This window comes from Petromyzon marinus, unplaced genomic scaffold, assembly GCF_048934315.1.
Source record: "Petromyzon marinus isolate PM22_M1 ecotype Great Lakes invasive population unplaced genomic scaffold, UKy_Petmar_22M1.pri1.0 PM_G_Scaffold_30, whole genome shotgun sequence".
NCBI lineage: Eukaryota > Metazoa > Chordata > Hyperoartia > Petromyzontiformes > Petromyzontidae > Petromyzon > Petromyzon marinus.
The window spans coordinates 1,970,879-1,984,887 of record NW_027422873.1 but is presented as its reverse complement, the minus strand read 5'-3'; positions in this window follow the sequence as shown (position 1 = coordinate 1,984,887).

Genomic DNA, 14,009 nt, shown 5'->3' with positions numbered 1-14,009 from the left:
TGTAAGTGTCTGTATGTAAGTGTCTGTATGTGTCTGTATGTAATTGTCTGTATGCAAGTGTCTGTATGTAAGTGTCTGTATGTAAGTGGCTGTATGTAAGTGTCTGTAAGTGTCTGTATGTAAGTATCTGTATGTAAGTGTCTGTATGTAAGTTTCTGTATGTAAGTGTATGTTTGTAAGTGTCTGTAGTAAGTGTCTGTATGTAAGTGCCTGTTTGTAAGTGTCTGTATGCAAGTGCGTGTATATAAGTGCATGTATGTAAGTGTCTGTATGTAAGTGTCTCAGTGTCTGTATGTAAGTGTCTGTATGTAAGTGTCTCAGTGTCTGTATGTAAGTGTCTGTATGTAAGCTTCTGTATGTAAGTGTCTGTAAGTAGTGGCTCTATGTAAGTGTCTCAGTGTCTGTATGTAAGTGTCTGTATGTAAGTGTCTCAGTGTCTGTATGTAAGTGTCTGTATGTAAGTGTCTGTATGTAAGTGTCTGTATGTAAATGTCTCAGTGTCTGTATGTAAGTGTATGTAAGCGTCTGTATGTAAGTGTCTATGTAAGTGTCTCAGTGTCTGTATGTAAGTGTCTGTATGTAAGTGTCTGTATGTAAGTGTCTTAGTGTCTGTATGTAAGTGTCTGTATGTAATTGTCTGTGTGTAAGTGTCTTTATGTAAGAGTCTGTATGTAAGTGTCTGTATGTAAGTGTCTAAGTGTCTGTATGTAAGTGTCTTTATGTAAGAGTCTGTATGTAAGTGTCTGTATGTAAGTGTCTAAGTGTGTGTATGTAAGGGTCTGTATGTAAGTGTCTGTATGTAAGTGGCTGTATGTAAGTGTCTGTAAGTGTCTGTATGTAAGTATCTGTATGTAAGTGTCTGTATGTAAGTTTCTGTATGTAAGTGTCTCTATGTAAGTATCTGTATGTAAGTGTCTGTATGTCAGTGTCACAGTGTCAGTATGTAACTGTCTGTATGTAAGTGTCTGTATGTAATTGTCTGTATGTAAGTGTCTGTATGTAAGTGTCTGTATGTAAATGTCTCAGTGTCTGTATGTAAGTGTCTGTATGTAAGCGTCTGTATGTAAGTGTCTCAGTGTCTGTATGTAAGTGTCTGTATGTAAGCGTCTGTATGTAAGTGTCTATGTAAGTGTCTCAGTGTCTTTATGTAAATGTCTGTATGTAAGTGTCTCAGTGTCTGTATGTGTCTCAGTGTCTGTATGTAAGTGTCTGTATGTAAGTGTCTCAGTGTCTGTATGTAAGTGTCTGTATGTAAGTGTCTGTATGTAAGTGTGTGTATGTAAGTGTCTGTATGTAAGTGTCTCAGTGTCTGTATGTAAGTGTCTGTATGTAAGTGTCTCAGTGTCTGTATGTAAATGTCTGTATGTAGGTGTCTGTATGTAAGTGTCTTAGTGTCTGTATGTAAGTGTCTGTATGTAATTGTCTGTATGTAAGTGTCTTTATGTAAGAGTCTGTATGTAAGTGTCTGTATGTAAGTGTCTAAGTGTCTGTATGTAAGTGTCTTTATGTAAGAGTCTGTATGTAAGTGTCTGTATGTAAGTGTCTAAGTGTCTGTATGTAAGGGTCTGTATGTAAGTGTCTGTATGTAAGTGTCTGTATGTAAGTGTCTGTATGTAAGTGTTTGTATGTAAGTGTCTGTATGTAAGTGTCTCAGTGTCTGTTTGTGTCAGTATGTAAGTGTCTGTATGTAAGTGTCTGTATGTAAGTCTCAGTGTCTGTATGTCAGTGTGTGTTTGTAAGTGTCTGTATGTAAGTGTCTGTATGTAAGTGTCTGTATTTAAGTGTCTCAGTGTCTGTAAGTAAGTGTCTAAGTAAGTGTCTGTATGTAAGTGTCTGTATGTAAGTGTCTGTAAGTAGTGGCTCTATGTAAGTGTCTCAGTGTCTGTATGTAAGTGTCTGTATGTAAGTGTCTCAGTGTCTGTATGTAAGTGTCTGTATGTAAGTGTCTGTATGTAAGTGTCTGTATGTAAATGTCTCAGTGTCTGTATGTAAGTGTATGTAAGCGTCTGTATGTAAGTGTCTATGTAAGTGTCTCAGTGTCTGTATGTAAGTGTCTGTATGTAAGTGTCTGTATGTAAGTGTCTTAGTGTCTGTATGTAAGTGTCTGTATGTAATTGTCTGTGTGTAAGTGTCTTTATGTAAGAGTCTGTATGTAAGTGTCTGTATGTAAGTGTCTAAGTGTGTGTATGTAAGTGTCTTTATGTAAGTGTCTGTATGTAAGTGGCTGTATGTAAGTGTCTGTAAGTGTCTGTATGTAAGTATCTGTATGTAATTGTCTGTGTGTAAGTGTCTTTATGTAAGAGTCTGTATGTAAGTGTCTGTATGTAAGTGTCTAAGTGTGTGTATGTAAGGGTCTGTATGTAAGTGTCTGTATGTAAGTGGCTGTATGTAAGTGTCTGTAAGTGTCTGTATGTAAGTATCTGTATGTAAGTGTCTGTATGTAAGTTTCTGTATGTAAGTGTCTCTATGTAAGTATCTGTATGTAAGTGTCTGTATGTCAGTGTCACAGTGTCAGTATGTAACTGTCTGTATGTAAGTGTCTGTATGTAATTGTCTGTATGTAAGTGTCTGTATGTAAGTGTCTGTATGTAAATGTCTCAGTGTCTGTATGTAAGTGTCTGTATGTAAGCGTCTGTATGTAAGTGTCTCAGTGTCTGTATGTAAGCTTCTGTATGTAAGTGTCTGTAAGTAGTGGCTCTATGTAAGTGTCTCAGTGTCTGTATGTAAGTGTCTGTATGTAAGTGTCTCAGTGTCTGTATGTAAGTGTCTGTATGTAAGTGTCTGTATGTAAGTGTCTGTATGTAAATGTCTCAGTGTCTGTATGTAAGTGTATGTAAGCGTCTGTATGTAAGTGTCTATGTAAGTGTCTCAGTGTCTGTATGTAAGTGTCTGAATGTAAGTGTCTGTATGTAAGTGTCTTAGTGTCTGTATGTAAGTGTCTGTATGTAATTGTCTGTGTGTAAGTGTCTTTATGTAAGAGTCTGTATGTAAGTGTCTGTATGTAAGTGTCTAAGTGTCTGTATGTAAGTGTCTTTATGTAAGAGTCTGTATGTAAGTGTCTGTATGTAAGTGTCTAAGTGTGTGTATGTAAGGGTCTGTATGTAAGTGTCTGTATGTAAGTGTCTGTATGTAAGTGTCTGTATGTAAATGTTTGTATGTAAGTGTCTGTATGTAAGTGTCTCAGTGTCTGTTTGTGTCAGTATGTAAGTGTCTGTATGTAAGTGTCTATGTAAGTGTCTGTATGTAAGTGCCTGTATGTAAGTGTCTGTATGTAAGTGTCTGTATGTAAGTGTCTGTATGTAAGTGTGTGTATGTAAGTGTCTGTATGTAAGTGTCTGTATGTAAGTGTCTCAGTATCTGTATGTAAATGTCTTTATGTAAGTGTCTGTATGTAAGTGTCTGTATGTAAGTGTCTGTATGTAAGTCTCAGTGTCTGTATGTCAGTGTGTGTTTGTAAGTGTCTGTATGTAAGTGTCTGTATGTAAGTGTCTGTATTTAAGTGCCTCAGTGTCTGTAAGTAAGTGTCTAAGTAAGTGTCTGTATGTAAGTGTCTGTATGTAAGTGTCTGTATGTTAAGTGTTTGTATGTAAGTGTCTGTATGTGAATATCTCAGTGTCTGTATGTAAGTGTCTGTATGTAAGTGTCTGTATGTAAGTGTCTCAGTGTCTGTATGTAAGTGTCTGTATGTAAGTGTCTGTATGTAAGTGTCTGTATGTAAGTGTCTGTGTGTTAAGTGTCTGTATGTAAGTGTCTGTATGTAAGTATCTCAGTGTCTGTATGTAAGTTTCTGTATGTAAGTGTCTGTATGTAAGTGTCTCAGTGTCTGTATGTAAGTGTCTGTATGTAAGTATCTGTATGTAAATGTCTGTGTGTAAGTGTCTGTATGTAAGTGTCTTAGTGTCTGTATGTAAGTGTCTGTATGTAAGTGTCTGTATGTGTCTGTATGTAAGTGCTTGTATGTAAGTGTCTGTATGTAAGTGTCTGTATGTAAGTGGCTGTATGTAAGTGTCTGTAAGTGTCTGTATGTAAGTATCTGTATGTAAGTGTCTGTATGTAAGTTTCTGTATGTAAGTGTATGTTTGTAAGTGTCTGTATGTAAGTGTCTGTATGTAAGTGCCTGTTTGTAAGTGTCTGTATGTAAGTGTCTGTATATAAGTGCCTGTATGTAAGTGTCTGTATGTAAGTGTCTCAGTGTCTGTATGTAAGTGTCTGTATGTAAGTGTCTCAGTGTCTGTATGTAAGTGTCTGTATGTAAGCTTCTGTATGGAAGTGTCTGTAAGTAGTGTCTCTATGTGTCTCAGTGTCTGTATGTAAGTTTCTGTATGTAAGTGTCTGAATGTAAGTGTCTGTATGTAAGTGTCTGTATGTCAGTGTCTCAGTGTCTGTATGTAAGTGTCTGTATGTAAGTGTCTCAGTGTCTGTATGTAAGTGTCTGTATGTAAGCGTCTGTATGTGTCTATGTAAGTGTCTCAGTGTCTATATTTAAGTGTCTGTATGTAAGTGTCTGTATGTAAGTGTCTCAGTGTCTGTATGTAAGTGTCTGTATGTAATTGTCTGTATGTAAGTGTCTGTATGTAAGTGTCTGTATATAAGTGTCTGTATGTAAGTGTCTGTATGTAAGTGTCTCAGTGTCTGTTTGTGTCAGTATGTAAGTGTCTGTATGTAAGTGTATGTATGTAAGTGTCTGTATGTAAGTGTCTGTAAGTGTCTGTATGTAAGTATCTGTATGTAAGTGTCTGTATGTAAGTGTCTGTATGTAAGTGGCTGTATGTAAGTGTCTGTAAGTGTCTGTATGTAAGTATCTGTATGTAAGTGTCTGTATGTAAGTTTCTGTATGTAAGTGTATGTTTGTAAGTGTCTGTAGTAAGTGTCTGTATGTAAGTGCCTGTTTGTAAGTGTCTGTATGCAAGTGCGTGTATATAAGTGCATGTATGTAAGTGTCTGTATGTAAGTGTCTCAGTGTCTGTATGTAAGTGTCTGTATGTAAGTGTCTCAGTGTCTGTATGTAAGTGTCTGTATGTAAGCTTCTGTATGTAAGTGTCTGTAAGTAGTGGCTCTATGTAAGTGTCTCAGTGTCTGTATGTAAGTGTCTGTATGTAAGTGTCTCAGTGTCTGTATGTAAGTGTCTGTATGTAAGTGTCTGTATGTAAGTGTCTGTATGTAAATGTCTCAGTGTCTGTATGTAAGTGTATGTAAGCGTCTGTATGTAAGTGTCTATGTAAGTGTCTCAGTGTCTGTATGTAAGTGTCTGTATGTAAGTGTCTGTATGTAAGTGTCTTAGTGTCTGTATGTAAGTGTCTGTATGTAATTGTCTGTGTGTAAGTGTCTTTATGTAAGAGTCTGTATGTAAGTGTCTGTATGTAAGTGTCTAAGTGTCTGTATGTAAGTGTCTTTATGTAAGAGTCTGTATGTAAGTGTCTGTATGTAAGTGTCTAAGTGTGTGTATGTAAGGGTCTGTATGTAAGTGTCTGTATGTAAGTGGCTGTATGTAAGTGTCTGTAAGTGTCTGTATGTAAGTATCTGTATGTAAGTGTCTGTATGTAAGTTTCTGTATGTAAGTGTCTCTATGTAAGTATCTGTATGTAAGTGTCTGTATGTCAGTGTCACAGTGTCAGTATGTAACTGTCTGTATGTAAGTGTCTGTATGTAATTGTCTGTATGTAAGTGTCTGTATGTAAGTGTCTGTATGTAAATGTCTCAGTGTCTGTATGTAAGTGTCTGTATGTAAGCGTCTGTATGTAAGTGTCTCAGTGTCTGTATGTAAGTGTCTGTATGTAAGTGTCTGTATGTAAGTGTCTTAGTGTCTGTATGTAAGTGTCTGTATGTAATTGTCTGTGTGTAAGTGTCTTTATGTAAGAGTCTGTATGTAAGTGTCTGTATGTAAGTGTCTAAGTGTCTGTATGTAAGTGTCTTTATGTAAGAGTCTGTATGTAAGTGTCTGTATGTAAGTGTCTAAGTGTGTGTATGTAAGGGTCTGTATGTAAGTGTCTGTATGTAAGTGGCTGTATGTAAGTGTCTGTAAGTGTCTGTATGTAAGTATCTGTATGTAAGTGTCTGTATGTAAGTTTCTGTATGTAAGTGTCTCTATGTAAGTATCTGTATGTAAGTGTCTGTATGTCAGTGTCACAGTGTCAGTATGTAACTGTCTGTATGTAAGTGTCTTATGTAATTGTCTGTATGTAAGTGTCTGTATGTAAGTGTCTGTATGTAAATGTCTCAGTGTCTGTATGTAAGTGTCTGTATGTAAGCGTCTGTATGTAAGTGTCTCAGTGTCTGTATGTAAGTGTCTGTATGTAAGCGTCTGTATGTAAGTGTCTATGTAAGTGTCTGTATGTAAGTGCCTCAGTGTCTGTAAGTAAGTGTCTAAGTAAGTGTCTGTATGTAAGTTTCTGTATGTAAGTGTCTGTATGTTAAGTGTTTGTATGTAAGTGTCTGTATGTGAATATCTCAGTGTCTGTATGTAAGTGTCTGTATGTAAGTGTCTGTATGTAAGTGTCTCAGTGTCTGTATGTAAGTGTCTGTATGTAAGTGTCTGTATGTAAGTGTCTGTATGTAAGTGTCAGTGTGTTAAGTGTCTGTATGTAAGTGTCTGTATGTAAGTATCTCAGTGTCTGTATGTAAGTTTCTGTATGTAAGTGTCTGTATGTAAGTGTCTCAGTGTCTGTATGTAAGTGTCTGTATGTAAGTATCTGTATGTAAATGTCTGTGTGTAAGTGTCTGTATGTAAGTGTCTTAGTGTCTGTATGTAAGTGTCTGTATGTAAGTGTCTGTATGTGTCTGTATGTAAGTGTCTGTATGTAAGTGTCTGTATGTAAGTGTCTGTATGTAAGTGGCTGTATGTAAGTGTCTGTAAGTGTCTGTATGTAAGTATCTGTATGTAAGTGTCTGTATGTAAGTTTCTGTATGTAAGTGTATGTTTGTAAGTGTCTGTATGTAAGTGTCTGTATGTAAGTGCCTGTTTGTATGTAAGTGATGGGGAGCGATAGTGTAGCGGTTAGCGCGCTGCGCTATGAACCTGGCGACCCGGGTTCGATTCCCGCTCACGGCCAACACAAGTGACGATTATCTGAACCGGTCCCGGGCCTCCCCTAGGTCGACTCAGCCTCAAATGAGTACCTGGTGCGGTGTGTAAACATTGCCACTGGGGAGACAAAGGCGGTCGGGCGTGGTGCTGGCCACCCACCCCCTCGTGTACCGTTCCGGCCTTCATAGGTGCTCGCTAACAGCACTTGCCCCTACAGTCTGTTAAGGCTATATGGGGGATCTTTGTCTTTGTCTTTGTATGTAAGTGTCTCAGTGTCTGTATGTAAGTGTCTGTATGTAAGCTTCTGTATGGAAGTGTCTGTAAGTAGTGTCTCTATGTGTCTCAGTGTCTGTATGTAAGTTTCTGTATGTAAGTGTCTGAATGTAAGTGTCTGTATGTAAGTGTCTGTATGTCAGTGTCTCAGTGTCTGTATGTAAGTGTCTGTATGTAAGTGTCTCAGTGTCTGTATGTAAGTGTCTGTATGTAAGCGTCTGTATGTGTCTATGTAAGTGTCTCAGTGTCTATATTTAAGTGTCTGTATGTAAGTGTCTGTATGTAAGTGTCTCAGTGTCTGTATGTAAGTGTATGTAAGTGTCTGTATGTAAGTGTATGTATGTAAGTGTCTTAGTGTCTGTATGTAAGTGTATGTAAGCGTCTGTATGTAAGTGTCTATGTAAGTGTCTCAGTGTCTGTATGTAAGTGTCTGTATGTAATTGTCTGTATGTAAGTGTCTGTATGTAAGTGTCTGTATATAAGTGTCTGTATGTAAGTGTCTGTATGTAAGTGTCTCAGTGTCTGTTTGTGTCAGTATGTAAGTGTCTGTATGTAAGTGTATGTATGTAAGTGTCTGTATGTAAGTGTCTGTATGTGTCTGTATGTAATTGTCTGTATGCAAGTGTCTGTATGTAAGTGTCTGTATGTAAGTGGCTGTATGTGTCTGTAAGTGTCTGTATGTAAGTATCTGTATGTAAGTGTCTGTATGTAAGTTTCTGTATGTAACTGTATGTTTGTAAGTGTCTGTAGTAAGTGTCTGTATGTAAGTGCCTGTTTGTAAGTGTCTGTATGCAAGTGCGTGTATATAAGTGCATGTATGTAAGTGTCTGTATGTAAGTGTCTCAGTGTCTGTATGTAAGTGTCTGTATGTAAGTGTCTCAGTGTCTGTATGTAAGTGTCTGTATGTAAGCTTCTGTATGTAAGTGTCTGTAAGTAGTGGCTCTATGTAAGTGTCTCAGTGTCTGTATGTAAGTGTCTGTATGTAAGTGTCTCAGTGTCTGTATGTAAGTGTCTGTATGTAAGTGTCTGTATGTAAGTGTCTGTATGTAAATGTCTCAGTGTCTGTATGTAAGTGTATGTAAGCGTCTGTATGTACGTGTCTATGTAAGTGTCTCAGTGTCTGTATGTAAGTGTCTGTATGTAAGTGTCTGTATGTAAGTGTCTTAGTGTCTGTATGTAAGTGTCTGTATGTAATTGTCTGTGTGTAAGTGTCTTTATGTAAGAGTCTGTATGTAAGTGTCTGTATGTAAGTGTCTAAGTGTCTGTATGTAAGTGTCTTTATGTAAGAGTCTGTATGTAAGTGTCTGTATGTAAGTGTCTCAGTGTCTGTATGTAAGTGTCTGTATGTAAGCGTCTGTATGTAAGTGTCTATGTAAGTGTCTCAGTGTCTTTATCTAAATGTCTGTATGTAAGTGTCTCAGTGTCTGTATGTGTCTCAGTGTCTGTATGTAAGTGTCTGTATGTAAGTGTCTCAGTGTCTGTATGTAAGTGTCTGTATGTAAGTGTCTGTATGTAAGTGTGTGTATGTAAGTGTCTGTATGTAAGTGTCTCAGTGTCTGTATGTAAGTGTCTGTATGTAAGTGTCTCAGTGTCTGTATGTAAATGTCTGTATGTAGGTGTCTGTATGTAAGTGTCTTAGTGTCTGTATGTAAGTGTCTGTATGTAATTGTCTGTATGTAAGTGTCTTTATGTAAGAGTCTGTATGTAAGTGTCTGTATGTAAGTGTCTAAGTGTCTGTATGTAAGTGTCTTTATGTAAGAGTCTGTATGTAAGTGTCTGTATGTAAGTGTCTAAGTGTCTGTATGTAAGGGTCTGTATGTAAGTGTCTGTATGTAAGTGTCTGTATGTAAGTGTCTGTATGTAAGTGTTTGTATGTAAGTGTCTGTATGTAAGTGTCTCAGTGTCTGTTTGTGTCAGTATGTAAGTGTCTGTATGTAAGTGTCTGTATGTAAGTCTCAGTGTCTGTATGTCAGTGTGTGTTTGTAAGTGTCTGTATGTAAGTGTCTGTATGTAAGTGTCTGTATTTAAGTGTCTCAGTGTCTGTAAGTAAGTGTCTAAGTAAGTGTCTGTATGTAAGTGTCTGTATGTAAGTGTCTGTAAGTAGTGGCTCTATGTAAGTGTCTCAGTGTCTGTATGTAAGTGTCTGTATGTAAGTGTCTCAGTGTCTGTTTGTAAGTGTCTGTATGTAAGTGTCTGTATGTAAGTGTCTGTATGTAAATGTCTCAGTGTCTGTATGTAAGTGTATGTAAGCGTCTGTATGTAAGTGTCTATGTAAGTGTCTCAGTGTCTGTATGTAAGTGTCTGTATGTAAGTGTCTGTATGTAAGTGTCTTAGTGTCTGTATGTAAGTGTCTGTATGTAATTGTCTGTGTGTAAGTGTCTTTATGTAAGAGTCTGTATGTAAGTGTCTGTATGTAAGTGTCTAAGTGTCTGTATGTAAGTGTCTTTATGTAAGAGTCTGTATGTAAGTGTCTGTATGTAAGTGTCTAAGTGTGTGTATGTAAGGGTCTGTATGTAATTGTCTGTATGTAAGTGGCTGTATGTAAGTGTCTGTAAGTGTCTGTATGTAAGTATCTGTATGTAAGTGTCTGTATGTAAGTTTCTGTATGTAAGTGTCTCTATGTAAGTATCTGTATGTAAGTGTCTGTATGTCAGTGTCACAGTGTCAGTATGTAACTGTCTGTATGTAAGTGTCTGTATGTAATTGTCTGTATGTAAGTGTCTGTATGTAAGTGTCTGTATGTAAATGTCTCAGTGTCTGTATGTAAGTGTCTGTATGTAAGCGTCTGTATGTAAGTGTCTGTATGTAAATGTTTGTATGTAAGTGTCTGTATGTAAGTGTCTCAGTGTCTGTTTGTGTCAGTATGTAAGTGTCTGTATGTAAGTGTCTGTATGTAAGTGTCTGTATGTAAATGTTTGTATGTAAGTGTCTGTATGTAAGTGTCTCAGTGTCTGTTTGTGTCAGTATGTAAGTGTCTGTATGTAAGTGTCTATGTAAGTGTCTGTATGTAAGTGCCTGTATGTAAGTGTCTGTATGTAAGTGTCTGTATGTAAGTGTCTGTATGTAAGTGTGTGTATGTAAGTGTCTGTATGTAAGTGTCTGTATGTAAGTGTCTCAGTATCTGTATGTAAATGTCTTTATGTAAGTGTCTGTATGTAAGTGTCTGTATGTAAGTGTCTGTATGTAAGTCTCAGTGTCTGTATGTCAGTGTGTGTTTGTAAGTGTCTGTATGTAAGTGTCTGTATGTAAGTGTCTGTATTTAAGTGCCTCAGTGTCTGTAAGTAAGTGTCTAAGTAAGTGTCTGTATGTAAGTGTCTGTATGTAAGTGTCTGTATGTTAAGTGTTTGTATGTAAGTGTCTGTATGTGAATATCTCAGTGTCTGTATGTAAGTGTCTGTATGTAAGTGTCTGTATGTAAGTGTCTCAGTGTCTGTATGTAAGTGTCTGTATGTAAGTGTCTGTATGTAAGTGTCTGTATGTAAGTGTCTGTGTGTTAAGTGTCTGTATGTAAGTGTCTGTATGTAAGTATCTCAGTGTCTATATGTAAGTTTCTGTATGTAAGTGTCTGTATGTAAGTGTCTCAGTGTCTGTATGTAAGTGTCTGTATGTAAGTATCTGTATGTAAATGTCTGTGTGTAAGTGTCTGTATGTAAGTGTCTTAGTGTCTGTATGTAAGTGTCTGTATGTAAGTGTCTGTATGTGTCTGTATGTAAGTGTCTGTATGTAAGTGTCTGTATGTAAGTGTCTGTATGTAAGTGGCTGTATGTAAGTGTCTGTAAGTGTCTGTATGTAAGTATCTGTATGTAAGTGTCTGTATGTAAGTTTCTGTATGTAAGTGTATGTTTGTAAGTGTCTGTATGTAAGTGTCTGTATGTAAGTGCCTGTTTGTAAGTGTCTGTATGTAAGTGTCTGTATATAAGTGCCTGTATGTAAGTGTCTGTATGTAAGTGTCTCAGTGTCTGTATGTAAGTGTCTGTATGTAAGTGTCTCAGTGTCTGTATGTAAGTGTCTGTATGTAAGCTTCTGTATGGAAGTGTCTGTAAGTAGTGTCTCTATGTGTCTCAGTGTCTGTATGTAAGTTTCTGTATGTAAGTGTCTGAATGTAAGTGTCTGTATGTAAGTGTCTGTATGTCAGTGTCTCAGTGTCTGTATGTAAGTGTCTGTATGTAAGTGTCTCAGTGTCTGTATGTAAGTGTCTGTATGTAAGCGTCTGTATGTGTCTATGTAAGTGTCTCAGTGTCTATATTTAAGTGTCTGTATGTAAGTGTCTGTATGTAAGTGTCTCAGTGTCTGTATGTAAGTGTATGTAAGTGTCTGTATGTAAGTGTATGTATGTAAGTGTCTTAGTGTCTGTATGTAAGTGTATGTAAGCGTCTGTATGTAAGTGTCTATGTAAGTGTCTCAGTGTCTGTATGTAAGTGTCTGTATGTAATTGTCTGTATGTAAGTGTCTGTATGTAAGTGTCTGTATATAAGTGTCTGTATGTAAGTGTCTGTATGTAAGTGTCTCAGTGTCTGTTTGTGTCAGTATGTAAGTGTCTGTATGTAAGTGTATGTATGTAAGTGTCTGTATGTAAGTGTCTGTATGTGTCTGTATGTAATTGTCTGTATGCAAGTGTCTGTATGTAAGTGTCTGTATGTAAGTGGCTGTATGTAAGTGTCTGTAAGTGTCTGTATGTAAGTATCTGTATGTAAGTGTCTGTATGTAAGTTTCTGTATGTAAGTGTATGTTTGTAAGTGTCTGTAGTAAGTGTCTGTATGTAAGTGCCTGTTTGTAAGTGTCTGTATGCAAGTGCGTGTATATAAGTGCATGTATGTAAGTGTCTGTATGTAAGTGTCTCAGTGTCTGTATGTAAGTGTCTGTATGTAAGTGTCTCAGTGTCTGTATGTAAGTGTCTGTATGTAAGCTTCTGTATGTAAGTGTCTGTAAGTAGTGGCTCTATGTAAGTGTCTCAGTGTCTGTATGTAAGTGTCTGTATGTAAGTGTCTCAGTGTCTGTATGTAAGTGTCTGTATGTAAGTGTCTGTATGTAAGTGTCTGTATGTAAATGTCTCAGTGTCTGTATGTAAGTGTATGTAAGCGTCTGTATGTAAGTGTCTATGTAAGTGTCTCAGTGTCTGTATGTAAGTGTCTGTATGTAAGTGTCTGTATGTAAGTGTCTTAGTGTCTGTATGTAAGTGTCTGTATGTAATTGTCTGTGTGTAAGTGTCTTTATGTAAGAGTCTGTATGTAAGTGTCTGTATGTAAGTGTCTAAGTGTCTGTATGTAAGTGTCTTTATGTAAGAGTCTGTATGTAAGTGTCTGTATGTAAGTGTCTAAGTGTGTGTATGTAAGGGTCTGTATGTAAGTGTCTGTATGTAAGTGGCTGTATGTAAGTGTCTGTAAGTGTCTGTATGTAAGTATCTGTATGTAAGTGTCTGTATGTAAGTTTCTGTATGTAAGTGTCTCTATGTAAGTATCTGTATGTAAGTGTCTGTATGTCAGTGTCACAGTGTCAGTATGTAACTGTCTGTATGTAAGTGTCTGTATGTAATTGTCTGTATGTAAGTGTCTGTATGTAAGTGTCTGTATGTAAATGTCTCAGTGTCTGTATGTAAGTGTCTGTATGTAAGCGTCTGTATGTAAGTGTCTCAGTGTCTGTATGTAAGTGTCTGTATGTAAGCATCTGTATGTAAGTGTCTATGTAAGTGTCTCAGTGTCTTTATGTAAATGTCTGTATGTAAGTGTCTCAGTGTCTGTATGTGTCTCAGTGTCTGTATGTAAGTGTCTGTATGTAAGTGTCTCAGTGTCTGTATGTAAGTGTCTGTATGTAAGTGTCTGTATGTAAGTGTGTGTATGTAAGTGTCTGTATGTAAGTGTCTCAGTGTCTGTATGTAAGTGTCTGTATGTAAGTGTCTCAGTGTCTGTATGTAAATGTCTGTATGTAGGTGTCTGTATGTAAGTGTCTTAGTGTCTGTATGTAAGTGTCTGTATGTAATTGTCTGTATGTAAGTGTCTTTATGTAAGAGTCTGTATGTAAGTGTCTGTATGTAAGTGTCTAAGTGTCTGTATGTAAGTGTCTTTATGTAAGAGTCTGTATGTAAGTGTCTGTATGTAAGTGTCTAAGTGTCTGTATGTAAGGGTCTGTATGTAAGTGTCTGTATGTAAGTGTCTGTATGTAAGTGTCTGTATGTAAGTGTTTGTATGTAAGTGTCTGTATGTAAGTGTCTCAGTGTCTGTTTGTGTCAGTATGTAAGTGTCTGTATGTAAGTGTCTGTATGTAAGTCTCAGTGTCTGTATGTCAGTGTGTGTTTGTAAGTGTCTGTATGTAAGTGTCTGTATGTAAGTGTCTGTATTTAAGTGTCTCAGTGTCTGTAAGTAAGTGTCTAAGTAAGTGTCTGTATGTAAGTGTCTGTATGTAAGTGTCTGTAAGTAGTGGCTCTATGTAAGTGTCTCAGTGTCTGTATGTAAGTGTCTGTATGTAAGTGTCTCAGTGTCTGTATGTAAGTGTCTGTATGTAAGTGTCTGTATGTAAGTGTCTGTATGTAAATGTCTCAGTGTCTGTATGTAAGTGTATGTAAGCGTCTGTATGTAAGTGTCTATGTAAGTGTCTCAGTGTCTGTATGTAAGTGTCTGTATGTAAGTGTCTGTATGTAAGTGTCTTAGTGTCTGTATGTAAGTGTCTGTATGTAATTGTCTGTGTGTAAGTGTCTTTATGTAAGAGTCTGTATGTA